General features: G+C 39.6%; 1 protein-coding gene across 4 annotated transcripts in view; it reads left to right on the forward strand.

The window, feature by feature from the left end:
- PPP2R2B (protein phosphatase 2 regulatory subunit Bbeta) overlaps positions 1 to 16,162 on the forward strand; it is a 500,138-nt gene that overhangs the window by 473,386 nt on the left and 10,590 nt on the right. The window lies entirely within an intron of this gene.

Genomic DNA, 16,162 nt, shown 5'->3' on the forward strand with positions numbered 1-16,162 from the left:
GGATTAGCTATAAAGCAATTGAGGTCGATGTCCAGATTCAACCCCTTTGGAGCGAGAGTGTCGAGGCGATATATCCAAGATGTTTCGTTTTGGGATATGCGCGTGGTGTTATTACCACCTCTCCAGTTTTTCATAATACAGTCGATCCCAAAGAAGACTAATTGAGATGGGTCTCTTTGATGGAATAAATCAAAATGGCGGGAAAGGTTATGGTTAGGAAACCCTTTTTTTATGTTGTTTATATGCTCTCTTATTCGTACAAATAGGGGACGGGTGGTTCTCCCTACATATTGCAATTTGCACGGGCACTCAATCACATAGGTGACATATGTACTCCTACATGTGATGAGGTTCCGTATTTGATATTCTGTGTGATTTGTTCTAGATTTAAACGATTCACGTTTGCGAGGTTGAGTTTTAATAGTCCTGCATGGTAGACATCTATTGCACCTGTAGAAGCCCTTAAGATCGTCAAAAATCCTCACAGGCATAGGGGGATCAATCACATTGTGCACAAGCAGGTTACGAAGATTGGGGGCCTTTTTATACACAAAGTTAGGTTTTTTAGGGAGAATGTTGGCCAAAGTTTTGTCTTCCTGTAAAATAGGCCAATATTTTGTGACAATTTTTTCAACCTCGCGGTATTGTGTATTATACCCAGTAATGAAGGTTAGATTGTTTTTAACTGTGTTTTTATTTCTTTTGTTGAACAGAGTATTTCTGTCCATATTGCCAATCTTCTCCTTCAGTTTAGCCAATGTGTCTGCATTATATCCCTTCTCTACGAATTGCGCTATCAGTCTGTCCGCCTGTGTGGAGAAGTCTGCTAATGAATTACAATTACGTCTAATTCTCAGCAGTTGCCCTTTGGGCACGTTTCCTTTCCACCTTGGGTGATGGCAGCTAGACCTTGGGATGTAGGCATTTCTATCAGTACTTTTGAAAAAGGTTTTTGTATGCAGGGTATCTCCCTCTTTAAAGATTTCAAGATCTAAGAACTCGATTTTTTGTCCATCTGCCTTCCCGCTAAAAGTTAACCCATATTTATTATTGTTTAAAGAGTGGAGGAATTGGTCGAAAGCTTCAGCAGTGCCATCCCAGAGTACAATCAAGTCATCTATATATCGTCTTAGGTACTTCAGTTGTGGTATATCCCTGGTATAGATATACTCTTCCTCCCATAGATCCATCAGGAGGTTAGCCACACTTGGGGCGTATCTTGCCCCCATAGCTACGCCCTTTGTTTGCACATAGTAATGTTGGCCGTACCAGAAATAATTACACTCCATTGCTAAACGGAGACCCTCTAGTATGTATTCCACCTGGTCCTGTCTCATGTTGGTACGTTCATAAAAGGCTTTTTCGACACCTGTTATTCCATCATGTTGTACAATGCTAGTATAAAGGGAATTAACATCAATGGTTGCCATTAGGTAATTGTGAGTGCCCGAGATGTTCTGTAAGTCTTCAATAAGCTGAGCGCTATCTCGCAGGTAGGATCGACCCATAGGGACCATCGGTTTCAGAAACTTATCTAGGTATTCACCTAGTCGTGAAAATACAGAATTTATGCCACTGATGATTGGTCTTCCTGGGGGTTTGGTTAGTCTTTTGTGTATTTTTGGAGTATAGTAAATCACTGGGGTTTTAGTGGAATTTGATATCAGGTATTCTGCTTCCTGAGGTGTAAGAATCCCAGTGCTTTTGCCTTTTTCAATATAGGTGCGTAATTTTATTCTCTGAAACTTCACTAGAGTTTTTTCTACGGGCCACACACCTATGTAGAATTTGGATACAATTAATTTTTTTGCTCACTAGAGGCACTTATACTCAGTATTTCTATGTAGTCCGTCTTTGGACATAACTCTATATGAAATAACTTTCTACACAATATTCCTCTGTGTCTTCCCGGTGTGGTGATAACTTTTCTCACTTGAAACTTTTTTCACTTCTCTCACTTGAATTTTTTCCCTATTTATTGTACACATAGGGTATATACACATATTTATTTAGCTATGATAGGTAGCGCCTAGACCCCTTTCCACTCTGATTTACTCTGTTTGTTATATCTCACACCCCTTTGGGGTTGTGAGTCATAGGGGCGGCGAAACCTTTTTTCCCCTTTTTTCTCCTTCTTTCTCTTTTATTACTGTTTAGTGTTTTTTCTAGTGCACTCACATATACCACCTAGCGCGGCTGTGGCCTTTAGAGACCACTTTCCACATAGTTCTTTAGAAATCTTGCTCTGCCTGGAATGACAGGATCACAAGGTTTAATAGGCGCTAAGGTACATATAATAATTTATCTTTTTTTTTCAAAAGTTAGGAATGTAGAAGTTTTAGCTGGTAGCATGTAATGTAGTTATGTGACACAAAGCTCCGTAGACATAACGCAAGTACAGTGCCTTGCAAAAGTATTCACTCCCCCTTCACATTTTTTGTGTTTTGCTGCCTCACAACCTGGAATTAACATGGATTGTTTGAGGATTTGCATAATTTAATTTACAGAACATGCCCACAACTTTGAAGATGTGTTTTTTTTTTTTTTTTTTTTATTATGAAGCAAACAACAAATAGGACAAAATAACAGAAAAAGTTAATGTGCATAACTATTCACCCCCTAAATTCAATCCTTTGTAGAGCCACCTTTTGCGGCTATCACAGCTCTTTGTTACTTTGGATAAGTCTCTATGAGCTTGCCACTTTTTACCACTGGGTTTTTTGCCCATTTCTCCTTGCAAATCTGCACCAGCTCCTTCAAGTTGGATGGTTTACACTTGTGAACAGCAATCTTTAAGTCTGACCACAGATTTTCTATTGGATTGAGGTCTGGGCTTGGGCCATTCCAACACATTCACATGTTTCCCCTTAAACCACTCAAGTGTTGCTTTAGCAGTGTGTTTGGGGTCATTGTCCTACTGGAAGGTGAACCTCTGTCCTAGCCTCAAATCGCACAGAGTGGTACAAGTTTTGCTCAAGAATATGCCTGTATTTAACACCATCCATCTTTCAACTGTGACCAGTTTCCCAGTCCCTACTGCTGAAAAACGGTGTTCTTTGGGTGATGTCATGTGTTGGGTTTGCACCAAACATATCATTTTCTTTGATGGCCAAAAAGTTCCATTTTAGTCTCATCAGACCAGAGCACCTTCCTCCATACATTTTGAGAGTCTCCCACATGCCTTTTCGCAAACTCAAAACATGCCATTTTGTTTTTTGCTGAAAGTAATGGCTTTCTTCTGGCCACTCTGCCATAAAGCCCAAGTCTATGGAGCGTACACCTTATTGTCGTCCTATGTACAGATGCTTCAGTCTATGCTGTGGAACTCTGCAGCTCCTCCAGGGTTACATTGGGTCTCTGTGCTGCCCCTCTGATTTAATGTCCTCCTTGCCCAGTCCATGAGTTTTGGTGTGTGGCCGTCTCTTGGCAGGTTTGCTGTTTTCATGTTCTTTCCATTTGGTTATGATAGATTTGATGGTGCTCCTAGGGATCATCAAAGATTTTGGATATTTTTTTTATAACCTAACCCTGACTTGTACTTCTGAACAACATTGTCCCTTACTTGTTTGAAGAGTTCCTTGGTCTTCATGGCAGTGTGTGGTTAGTGGTGCCTCTTGCTTAGGTGTTGCAACCTCTGGAGCCTTTCAAAAAGGTGTGTATATGTAATGACACATCATGTGACACTTATGTTGCACACCGGTGGACAACATTTCACTAATTATGTGACTTCTGAAGGTAATTGGTTGCACCAGAGCTTTTTATGGACTTCATAACCGTGGAGGTGAATACATACACACAGGCCAATTATCAGTTTTTTATTTCTGAAAAATTGTTTTATGTATATATTTTTCTAATTTTACGTCACCAACTTGGACTATTGTGTTCTGATCCATCACATATAATTCAGATTAAAAAAACATTGAACTAAAGGCTGTAATGTAACAAAATGGGTAAAAAGCCAAGGTAAATACTTTTGCAAGTCACTTTAGATGCTGCGTTGAAGGCCTGTATAGGCAGAGGTAGATTTGGGAAGGTGGTAAGGTCAATGGAGGGCTCCAGTGCAGTTTTAGTATTTGCACCACTCTAGTCTCTTGGACTGGAAATTAGTGCTGCATATATTGGCCACAGAGCAATAATATAAAAAGTCATACTTAGGGGTAATTATTGCTAAAGTAGACAAATGAATAAATAGTTGTTTTAACTGTCTTTTTATTTATTCTGCTATTCAGCTTTATTAGTTTCATGTACCTATTTAGACATTTTTTTTTCCTAAGCTAATGATCTGATCAGATGGAAAAACTCATGGACATGAATTTGTTTCTCTTGATATGCCATGAAGTATAGGGTTCAATATGCAGAAAAAGACTTCTACATATAACCGATAATGTGCACACTGGTTTAAGAGTAACACCACTTTTAAATAATATAAAAGGTGTTACTTCACAGAGGCATCTAGTTATTTTCCCTGCCTCCTTGCAGATTTGGCTGCTCTAAATTTTCCCATTCATGGCAGGTTAACATCATTAGATTGCGTTGTAAAACGGGAAGAGCGTGACAGGCAGCAGAAGGAAGTGTCCCTTAATTAACTTAAAAGGAAGGATACAACTGTACAATACGCATTAGCTGGTTCAGTGAAGCATTAGGTGCATATGAATGCCCTTAACCTTTTTGGTATGTGACCTGAGAATTGTAATTGGGTTTGAGAAAGAGCTGTTAGAAATACAAGAGAACATGGTGTACAGGCCACTGCCACAACACAACACTATTATTACAAAATTACATTTATTGCAGTGCTTTAAATTGTGTGCCTGACCATTTAAATGCCAGGGCATCCTAGAAGGGTGATTGGTAACATACCCAGCATTCCTCCTGTCTGCACAAATACTGTCCCTCGTTGCATTTGGGACCCCTCTCCCTTATGCGTCTTCATAGGTCTCTCTGTAAACTATGAACTCATTATTGTTCCAGTGATTGCTTCTTCCATATCGGACTCTTGTCCATTTCTACAGATTTCTTTAAAAGAATAAAAAAAAAAATTGGTTATAATAACTAAGTTTTTCAGAGACGGAACATTAGTTACCCAACTTTCATAAGCTTGCTTGAAGGTGGAGGTAACTGTGCTTTATAACAATTTCTGATTTGAAAATCTTCTTGCACATATCTGAATTCTCCTTAGTGATCCCATTGAGGAGATCCTGTCAAAATGGCTGCCAATGCGGATTTGTTTTCAAATATATTGGCTCTGTGTGTCCTGGAGATTTCGGCAACATTCTAGAAATGAGGATGCAGCCAGTAATGTCACTTTCACACTGGGGCGGTGGTGGCATCAACGGTAAAGCGCTGCTATTTTTAGCGGCCCTTTACCATTGTTTTATCTGACTTTTCAGCTGCTAGTGAGAGGTTAAAAGGGTTAGAAGCGTCCGCAAAGTGCCGCTGCCGAAGCGCTCCCCGTTGATTTCAATGGGCAGGGATGCTTTAGGAGCAGTGTATACATCGCTCCTAAACCGCCCCAAAGATGCTGCTTGCAGGTCTTTTGCATGTGCACCGCTCCAGCACCGCTCCTGTAAAGCGCCTCAGTGTGAAAGTGGCCTTAGTGTACAGTCCCTTGCTGCATACTTGTTACTGAAATGGCAGGAATATGTCCCCAGCCTGCAGCTTTTTAAAAAGTCAGCGTTTGCAGCATTCCTTTAAAAGGAAGACCATATTTAGTAGGCCACTGTACACACTACAAGATGTACCCTGCTTTTTATACCAGATATCAGTACATGACCAACAACTTCAGTACTAGTTCACACCAGATGCAGTTCCGTGTGCTTTTTTTTTCTCTGCACTAAAAATGCATGCAGTGTTTTCCATGTATTCCAATGGCTCTCGTTCACACCAGTGCAGTCAGTTCCAGTCAGTTTCCGGTGTGAAAAAGTAGAGCGTGCTGTATTTTTTCTGCACAGAACTGTACTGGAACCTTGTATCAAAAATGCACTGGAACTGAGTGTGGTGTGAATTGTAAGCAAAAACTGATCCAGAACATATGAGTGCATTTTTAGCGTGTGAACTGGTCCTACAAATGCATGCATGGTGTTTTCCATGTATTCCAATGTCAGTTCCGGTCAGTTTCTGCACTGGTGTGAACTAGAGCCATTGAAATGCATGGAAAACGTTGTGCACGCATTTTTAGTGCAGGAAAAAGAGCACGGAACTGCATCTGGTGTGAACTGGCACTAAGGGGATTTTTCAAAGCTGGAGCAAACTGAATATGGAACAGTTGTGCATTGCAGCCAGTCAGATACGAAAAGAATCCCTGCCCTAATTGCAACAAAAGGAGGAAAACACAGCAACACACTAATCATATAAAAACTAGACAAAAATATATAAGTAAATAAATAGTTGCACTATATAGATCTCATAGGAGATCAGTTTGCCTTGCTGTCATACAGCGGTGATATCTACAGATGCCACGATATTCCAGTGCTACACAAAAACTTTTCATCAATTACAAAGAACTTGGTGTAGCGCTCCACAGTCATAAAGCTGAGAAAAAAAACATAGTAGTAATGAGTGAATAAAGCATAAACTGCAAATAATTGTACTCAAATTATAAATGCTTCAACATTACAAATGTGCTCTAGTAAAAAAAAAAAAAAAATTTTCTAGAGCTGCATGATTCTGTCTAAAGGGAGAATCAGGATTTTTTTACTATGAATAAAGATCATGATTCTTGCAGCGTTATATCTTTCTTTTCAAAATTGGGCTAACTTTACCATTTATTTATTTATTTTTATTCATGAAAGTGTATTCTTTCCAAAAAAAATGCATTTCAAAGACCGCTATGCAAATACAGTGTGACATAAAATATTGCAACAACCGCCATTTTATTCTCTAGGGTTTCTGCTTAAAAAAACATACAGTGGAACCTCAAAGCAATTTTTTATTTTTTTTAATCCTGACTCGGTTTGTGAGTGTTGTCTTGCAAAACGAGCAGGATTCAAGTCTCTGCGGTCTGCAGTACCGCATTTGGCCAGAGGTGCGGGGGCGCTGGTGACATTCGGAGCCACTCGGAAATACTCCAATCCTGAGTATTTCCGAGCCTTCCTGAGGGTTTCCAAAAGTGGTCACCGAGTATTTCCGATTCTCTCCGGCACCCCCCCACCTCTGGCCACATGCAGTATTGCATGCAATAGAAGTCAATGTGGAATGAATTATTGATTTCCTTTGACTCCTATGGGTAAACGTACTTTGATATGCGAGTGTTTTCGGATTACAATCATTCTCCTGGAACGGATTATGCTCGTAATCCAAGGTTCCATTGCATAATGTTTGGAGGTTCCAAGTAATTTTCTAGCAAAAAGTACTGATTTTAACTTTTAAGTAACAGGTGTCAGAAAAAGGTTTAGTCCTTAAGTGGTTGAACTTACCTCATTTACAGACCGTTCATTCCTTTGATCTAAAGAACTGCATGTTTCAATGTTATCCCCAATGTTGTTGCTGCCTGGATTTTTTTTTTGTCAGCTGTCAGAAGTGAGCAGAGAACTCTCTGCACTTGTTACATAGAATCAGGCAATGCTGTTTTAAGATCGTGAGGACTAATCGTGCAGCTCTAGTATGTTTTCTTGTGAATTTTCAACCCTAGTTGCATATCACCCCAAGAAAACATGTATTGTATATCGCACGTAAAAGTGGCACAATGTTCAATAATATAATATAAAAATTGAAAGTGTATGTATTTTACAGTCTCCTCTTTACACCAACTGCTACCTTTTATTATCCTCCACCTTCACCAAATATGTGCAAAGTTGAACACTTACCCTTTCTGGTAGACCTCTTAAAGTACAAGACGTCAAAAATGGCCTAATTAGAACAGCATCACTCTCCAGCAATGGAGCCGCCTTTTTAAGGAATTCAAACAACTTGTCAATTCTCCTCTTCCATTATGTCACCATCTGCTTGATAGTATGAACACAAAAAGGAATATCGAATGCACATAGTTTAAATACTATTCATTAAAGGAGACATACAGCCAAAGTTTGTTTGGCTGTACCTCTCCTATGGGTCACATGAGTGAAGTTCATTCTGCATTCCTGTGGCCCGTTTTGAAGCTCTCTGACGTCACAGGGCCAGTCCAGGCTCTGGAAAGATCGTGACCATATGGTTGGGATTTGCCTACATGCCTGGACCGACACACGGCTCAGCCTCTCAGTGAGCGAAACCACCCTCTCCACAGCCCAGTGCTCCAGTGATCACGGAGGAGCCAGAACAGAGAGCCGATGACTAACGGTCACCAGCTCTGTTCTCAGAGCTGAGCGATTGGCAGTGTTTGATTGCTCAATTTTATACATTCGAGCCAGCGGGAGTCAGATGCAGCATGGTATCCATGCTGCATCCAGCTAGGTAAGTATGATTAAAAAAAAATCGCATACTTCTCTTTTGAACAAATTTAACCACTAGAGATCTGCGCTATAGCCGAATGATGGCTACAACGTGGACCTGCATTGCCGGGGCTACGTCTATTGACGTTGTCCCGTGCACAAGCGGCCTGCGCGCCCCCTGAAGGGAGCGTGCCGCGCCCTCTGTGATCAGCGAGTCTGAGACTCGCTGGATCACAGATCGGAGTAAGGGGTCGATCCCGACCCCTTACCACATAATCAGCTGTCAGCCAATGACAGCTGATCATGTGATAACAACACAGCTGGCAATCTGCTATAAAAAAAAGCCAATCACTGGTGGCAGTGAGAGGGACATCAGTCCCCATCACTGCGATGTTCCGCCAGCTCCTCAGTGCCCACCTGTGCCCCCTACAAATGCCGCCTACCAGTGCCCACCAAGGCCACCTGTCAGTGCCCACAGTGCCCACAATCAGTGCCTGAACAGTGCTGCACATCAATGCCACCTATCAGTGGCCATCGGTGCCATCTATCAGTGGTACCTATCAGTTGCCATCAGTGCCGCCTTATCTGTGCCTATCAGTGCCACCTTATCTGCCTATCAGTGCCCATCAATGAAGCAGAAAAATTACCTGTTTGCTAAATTTTATAACAAACTATTGAACATGATTTTTTATTTTTTTTCAACATTTTCCATATTTTTTTGTTTAGCAAAAGAAAAAGCCAAAGAAACCAAACCAAAAGAAAGCTGTATTTGTGGGGAAAAAAATTATAACAATTTTATTTGGGTACAGTGTTGCATGACGGCGCAATTGTCATTCAAAGTGCGTCAGTGCCAAAAGCTGAAAATTGGTCTGGGCAGGAGGGGGGTTTAAGTGCTTAGCACGCAAGTGGTTAATTGTACTTATTGTAGCAGCCTCAGACTAGACGTATACTAAGCAACCAGCATCCTCAGGAGGTTCATTCGCATATACAAAACTTCCTTCCTCCCGATTGGTTGTTTGGGTAACTGCCCATTCACAGGATGACTTTATCGGCACAGCACCCTGTTTACACATTACATCCAAGGGACTTCCTCAGAAGCTAGGGAACCTGTAAACAAGACCTCCCTCCACTTGCTGTGTAGCCCAGCAGGAAGCCGATCAATGAGCAGCTCTAATAGCTGGGAGAAAAATCTAAAGCCGGCCATAGATGGTGTGACTTTCTGTGGTTGCAGGAAAAAAAAAATCTGTAGAATGCCTTCCGCTGAGCTTTTCTGTTCTCCCGGCAGGGGGAGCTATCCCAGCAGCAATAGCACAGCGGTGTGGGAGCGGCCCCTGCCATTGAAATCAATGGGCAGCACTGCCATAAGTGCCCGTATATTAAAACATATAAAATCATTATGTGTGTGTATGTATGTATGTGTATATATGTATGTGTGTGTGTGTATATGTGTGTGTGTATATATATATATATATATATATATATATATATATATATATATATATATATATAATATGCCAATTTGTTTACATTGATGGTGAAAACCCCCATAACATCAATTCTATAAAATGAACCTAAAATAAAATTAACTTTGTATGTTGTGTTTTTTTTTTTTTTATTGCGGGGTATCTTTAAATAGAATGGCTGGCTGCTATTCTAGCAATGAGGCTCCATTCACACTAGTGTGTTTTCAGATGTGACTTGTCATACAGAATCACATGCCAATGGTGTTTTCAATGGTGCCCGTTCATATCTTTGCAACTCAGCACAATGCAATTTTGGAAGAGGTTCTGTACTAGTTGGCTGCGATTCCAGCAGGATTTGGGCCCAATAGAATATGCAAACCCTTTAAACGTAACCTCAAAGTAGCATCCAAGTTACACTACATAATCGCACTGAAATATGAAAAATGGATCACAGCCATATGAACCTTGCCTGAATGAGTATCTATCTACCACCATGCTTTGTACACTGTGGTTTTTGTCTATTTACAGCCACCAATGGCACTGCTGCTTATGAATTGCTCTGGGCTGTGGATAATCTGGGTATAAGAGGGTGGGTTTGTCTCAAATTGGCTCATAAATAACGGTCAATGTGAAGCAGACCCTCCCATTAGTCTAAAGCTTCATAAACTCAAGGCAAAGGACTCGAGGGAAGTGCAAATATCTTTGCTGTCTCCCTAATTGTAAAAGCTTACGTCTAATTAAATTTATGGCTACTCTTCAAGTAAACTGTATTATTAAAGATTTAGCTTTCATTAAAAAAAGTTAAAAGATGAAGATGCTGATTACAGGTTGTATGTAATTTGTTCTGATGAGAAAATCCTACATATGTTACATTGGCACTCATTTCTCATAATTAGAGAATGTAAATATAAAAAAACTATTTTTTTTTCCTCCTTTGATTTTATGCAGGGAAAAAACAAGTACAGCAATGTTTTGTTTAAAAAAAAAAAAATGCTGTGTATGTGAACATAAACCATATTTTATTTTATATTTAATGATCGCTTTTTGCATACCTTTGCACCATTGGTCATCCACCCAGGAAGAAGAGTTCAATTGGACCTCTCCCCTGACATTTTTTTGATTGATTTTTTATTTATTTTTCACCACCTTCTCAGGTTCAGTGACTTTAAGTCAATTTCTGTTCAGCTGAGGGGCAAAGCTCAATAGAGACAGTTCATCAGAGTTAAAAATGAAAAGTAACATTGACTTTTATGGATGAATTCTCAGAAGACAGTGGGGGAAATTTAATAACTTTAGACTTTAATCAAAATGCAGAAATGGGAATGACAAAAGAGAAGTCGCTGCAGCACAAAATAAACAAGGCCTTCCTGTTAGATGGCACATGAAATGTGAAATCATTGACTACTCCTTTTAGTTCATTTCCCTGGTGGGCTTCCCATGAATAAGGCATTGGAGTTCTTCCAGTGTGACACATCAGTTGTGACTGCAGGAAAACATAGGACGCAGGCTTCCAGGCTTGATTTGGCAGCAGCAGGTACATGAAGGGTAAATCTAACTCTTTTCCCAAAAAAAGGTTAAATACCAAAATGTGTTGTAATTCTTTTAGTACCGACTCTGTTGGTGCCAGTCTTCATGCTGCTGGGTGTGTCAGATGCCTGTCGTAACCCAGTGTAATTTTACATGCTGGCTTTTACATCACTAGTATGTGCTTGCTGTGTTTTTTGCTATTTTTTGTTTTTTATTTCTTTTTTTGTTTTGTTTTTTTCCCCTGCAACTGATTCTCTACAAAATTGGATGAATGGTGCATGACACTAACTTACAGTACAGTGTGTGTTTACCATATACTGGCAAATTGCGATCTGATGAGGCCCTAATATAGGAATTTTAAAAAGACTTCCTATGATGTGAATGATCAGATAACATTTAAGGACATATTTATATACATTGCAGAAAGCTCTTTAAGGGCCAGTTCACACTAGAATGTGGTGCAGGAAAAGTGCGTTTCTTGTATCGCACACGAACATGCACATCTCCCAAATGCAGTGAGTTTGCAGTCACCAAAGCGAATGTGGTTAGGTACAGTGTGATCTGCAAAAGTAGTGCTTGCACCACTTCCTCCATGTTCTGGTATGTTTGGCAGCCCTTTGAAATGGGCTGCGAACCCCCGGAACATTTGGAACCGCACAGCTGAAAGTTATAACTGGATATTTAAAGAAAATAGGATAGGACTTGAGGCTGATTTATACTTGCGTTGCCCTCTGAACAGCAATCTGTGATTGACAGGCAGTAAGGAAGCCTTATGTTGCTTCCTCACTGACTGTTTTAACACCTAAAAACCTGCAAAATCCTGCTTGAATTGCAGCAAAGTAGTTTGGGAACCTTTTCTAAAATTGCACTGTGCTGAGTTGCACTGATGTGAATATGGGCACAATAGAAAACACCATGCCCACCCATATATTTGTCTTGTGACGGGGACTGTATGTTACAGCTTTAACTTTGTTCAAATAAATAACACATCTATAGTATTCGTTCCTATGTCTAGAATTTTTAACATATCTATGATATCAACGCGTTGAGCTACCAGTTGCCGTGTATCTTGGTACCCCAGCTTTAATAGCACTCATCTTTTTAATATTGTATCATATATACATATTGTATTTAAGGTAAGGATCAAGAAGGCCATAGGTTGTGCAGTTGTAATACTTTATTAATTGTTTACTCCATCATTACCGTTGGTGGTTTCTGTATAGTATTGAGGTATGCATTTATAACCATTTTATTATTAGCCATTACCATTGTAAAAAATATATATAATGCGATTTAATATGTATGTTTGTGTATCTGCATCAATTGCATCATGTAATCATGTTTTTACAGGCAAATAATTAAACTCTTTAAACAGCCACCATTGTATTCTATTTTAACCCTGTGCATCATATAAAGTCCAGACAAACCTTTGTTTTTAATGCTCAACAGTTCAACAGTGTTCGGGATGGAGGTGTATCACCTTACCAGGCTGTGAACTCATTTAAAGTCCCAATTTTCCCCATTCCCCTTCCCTAATTATTTAACCACTTTCAGACCGGACCAATTTGCTGGTCAAAGACCAGACCACTTTTTGCGATTCGGCACTGCGTCGCTTTAACTGGCAATTGCGCAGTCCTGCGACGTGGCTCCCAAACAAAATTGACGTCCTTTTTTTCCCACAAATAGAGCTTTCTTTTGGTGGTATTTGACACCCCTGCGGCACTTCTCCATTCGGCCGCTCCGTGAGACGATCGTGGGGATGTCCGCGGCGATCGAGTCCGCGGGTCCCGCGACCGGAATCACGGGGGTCCCGACCAGCGCGGGAGCGTGCCACCGGCAGCGCGCTCCCGATGGCAGTGCGGCAAATTTAAAGGGACGTACATGTACGCCTATTTGCCTGCCCGTGCCATTCTGTCGACGTACATCGTCGTGCGCTGGTCGGCAACTGGTTAATCATTCTCATACTATAGTAACAATGTTGGATTTCTTATTCATTTTGATCAGTTAGACTGATCTAACCTGTGATTGCTGTTTTTGGTAGCTTTGTATTTTGTTCCGATTTTCACTTCCTAAATCATAACGGCTTATGGATCATACATGTATTCACAAAGGCTTGTAAATCATAAATGAATGATTTTAATACAACATTGTTTTTTTTAAAGAAAATAAACGCTTTATATGAGCAGAAAACCTGTCCCAGTGGCATTGTATTTGGAGTGTACATAGATCTGACCTTTGCACTGCATACCCCTTGCTGTCAAAGCAAGTTGAGTGATTTAGAGACTATTAGGATGATGGAACTACGCAAATGCTAGTTTCCATGGTAACCAGATTAAGGTTTTGAATAGATCTACAAGTGGAAGACCTCATGTGGTTGTTTGCTACTACATAATTTAAACATCGCTTCAATTAACTCTTCAATTAACCTTGCTAGTATTTTGAAGACTTTTTATAGTACACCTGCCTGCTCTCCTTATCTTGACTGACACTTTCTCATTTTTTATTTTTGGGATTAATGCATAAATATGCCTTGTATATGCTTGAAGCTGTAGAAAAGTGAATTATTAGTGCTTTGTATTGAGAAGAGCGGTACTTGGGTTTCATAATCTTGGACAGATATTGATATGGTAATTCTGGTAAAATGCATGGACATTATATGAACGTCTCTGCAAAGAGAAAATCAGGTTTATAACCAATAAGGGCCACTTTAAACTGGCAAAAATGTGATTCCATAGGAGAAGGGGAATTGAATCCTAGCGATTTCTGTAGAGGTACCTCTAAAGGACCTACCCATGATTTTAATTTGTATCCAGTCATGTAGGTCCTAATACTACATAGTTGATGGATCTAAAATGATAGCATTTGTGGTGATGGTAAACAGTTCAGTTTTGTTTTTTTTGTCCAGAACAAAATGTATATATGGATCTTTAGTTGCATAGAAAACCCCACAGATTGGATGATCTCATCCAAAACTTTAAGCTTTAACATGAATGTTTTGCATGAACCTGGAAATTGGCATAATACAAGGAATCATACCTCCATAGGTATTGGGTATAATAAACAAAAGCATCATCCTACATCATTGGCCAGCTTTGGAATAAAAAAATAACGTGATTCTCTTTTACTGCTTTTGCCATACAATACTAGTTTGAAGCTAAACAAGTAAGAATGAAAAGGTTTTTGATTTAGCAGGAGTTCATTAGTCATGAAGAAATGCTGAATGTTTCTGCTACTATAGTGTAATGCAGTCTTGGCAAATGTTACACAATTAGCTGGGCGAACATGTTTTTGAGGATGACATCATGCTCTCACTCTGAAAAGTGTGAATGTTGTGCTAATTGCACTTGGCCCACAACTACAGAATGGTAATGTATTTTGTAACTTTCCCTTTATGTATTTGTGACATCTGCTGGACACTTACTGCATCCTAGATAAATAGAACTTCACTTCTGTAGCATCTTACATCAGCGTTCTGTTTGATGAAACAAATATACTAAGTGACCGTTATTACACAATGATAACTCTTGCATGCTGCATGCTTATTCACATTTATTGAATCAGTAAATATTGTAGAAATATGATAGCATAGCAGCTAGACAATTGAAGTACTCAGGAGGAAGTCAGCAATTTTAACCTCTGTACCTCCCTTATTGGTGTCCTTAAACAATATGGTGAGGGGCAACATAGAATCAAAAAGGCCATATGCCATAGATACTGTAAAGTTCTACTTTGCCATTATAATAGGCTTGTTGCAAGTCTTCATTTCTAGATCTTTAAGAACAAGGGGTTTAGCACCAATTCATAGTGAACCTGTCAGAAATGTGGCCAGACTGGGATTATTACGTAATCAGTGGTTGGTAAAAATGGCATTAAATGTTCTGTGTTTTATGCTGGTATAAGTGAACCAACGTATTAGTGAATGCCCCTTCCGCATTCCTTGCGGTATATTAAATTACTCCAATCCTCCTATTTCTTGCATCCGTGATTCTGTGTATTTCATATCCACCAATTTAGTGACAACACCACCATAAGAATTAGCCTCTCACCAGATATTAATATAGAAAACACCTTTGGTTTATTGATAGGGATAACCACTCCACTCACGGTCTATGTTGCTCCCAGCTTACAGGTTTAAACAATATTCGCCCTCATAAAAAATGAACAGCAATCATTGCGCAGGATGTCTGTGCATTTATTTATAAAAAAGGTAAGGTTATGTCACTTACGTTTAGTGCCAACTCATAGGCACTTGGAAATGTATCTAGCAGTTTGAATGGGTTTAGATGGGTGAGGGTATCGCCGCGTCTCTCCTATCCTGGCGTGCGTCATCGGGAAGCTTCCTGATGACGCAATTGTATTTGCAAAATGCATAGAGCCTGCTGGGAAACACAAAATGTCACATTTCATGTTTATTTTGTATAATTTAAATCTAACAGAAATGGTGATATTGGATGTATGAGTTGCACATGAGATCTAGACACGGTGTACTGTATGGATATATTTAGTATTACTAGTGTGTATGCATATGTATATATTTTTCATTGGTGTACATTTTGGTTCTAAGATATATAATATAAGGGTTAGTGCAGCCAGCACACACTTTTTCATTTTGCACAGGTTTTTACTTTAAGCAGAACCATATTTGACTGCAGCAAAAAGTATAAACTTTCACATTGATGTTGTAGTGGTGGGGTTGCTCCACAATATTTGGTATTTTAATTATAATTTTTTTTTTGCGCCGGTAGACACATATTTGATTTAAAAATGGCATGTCCAAATAATAGGCAAATATATAATTATAATTTACTG

The sequence above is a fragment of the Lithobates pipiens genome, unplaced genomic scaffold (genome assembly GCF_037356315.1).
Source record: "Lithobates pipiens isolate NorthernLeopardFrog02 unplaced genomic scaffold, aLitPip1_a1.2 Scaffold_8, whole genome shotgun sequence".
Taxonomy (NCBI): domain Eukaryota; kingdom Metazoa; phylum Chordata; class Amphibia; order Anura; family Ranidae; genus Lithobates; species Lithobates pipiens.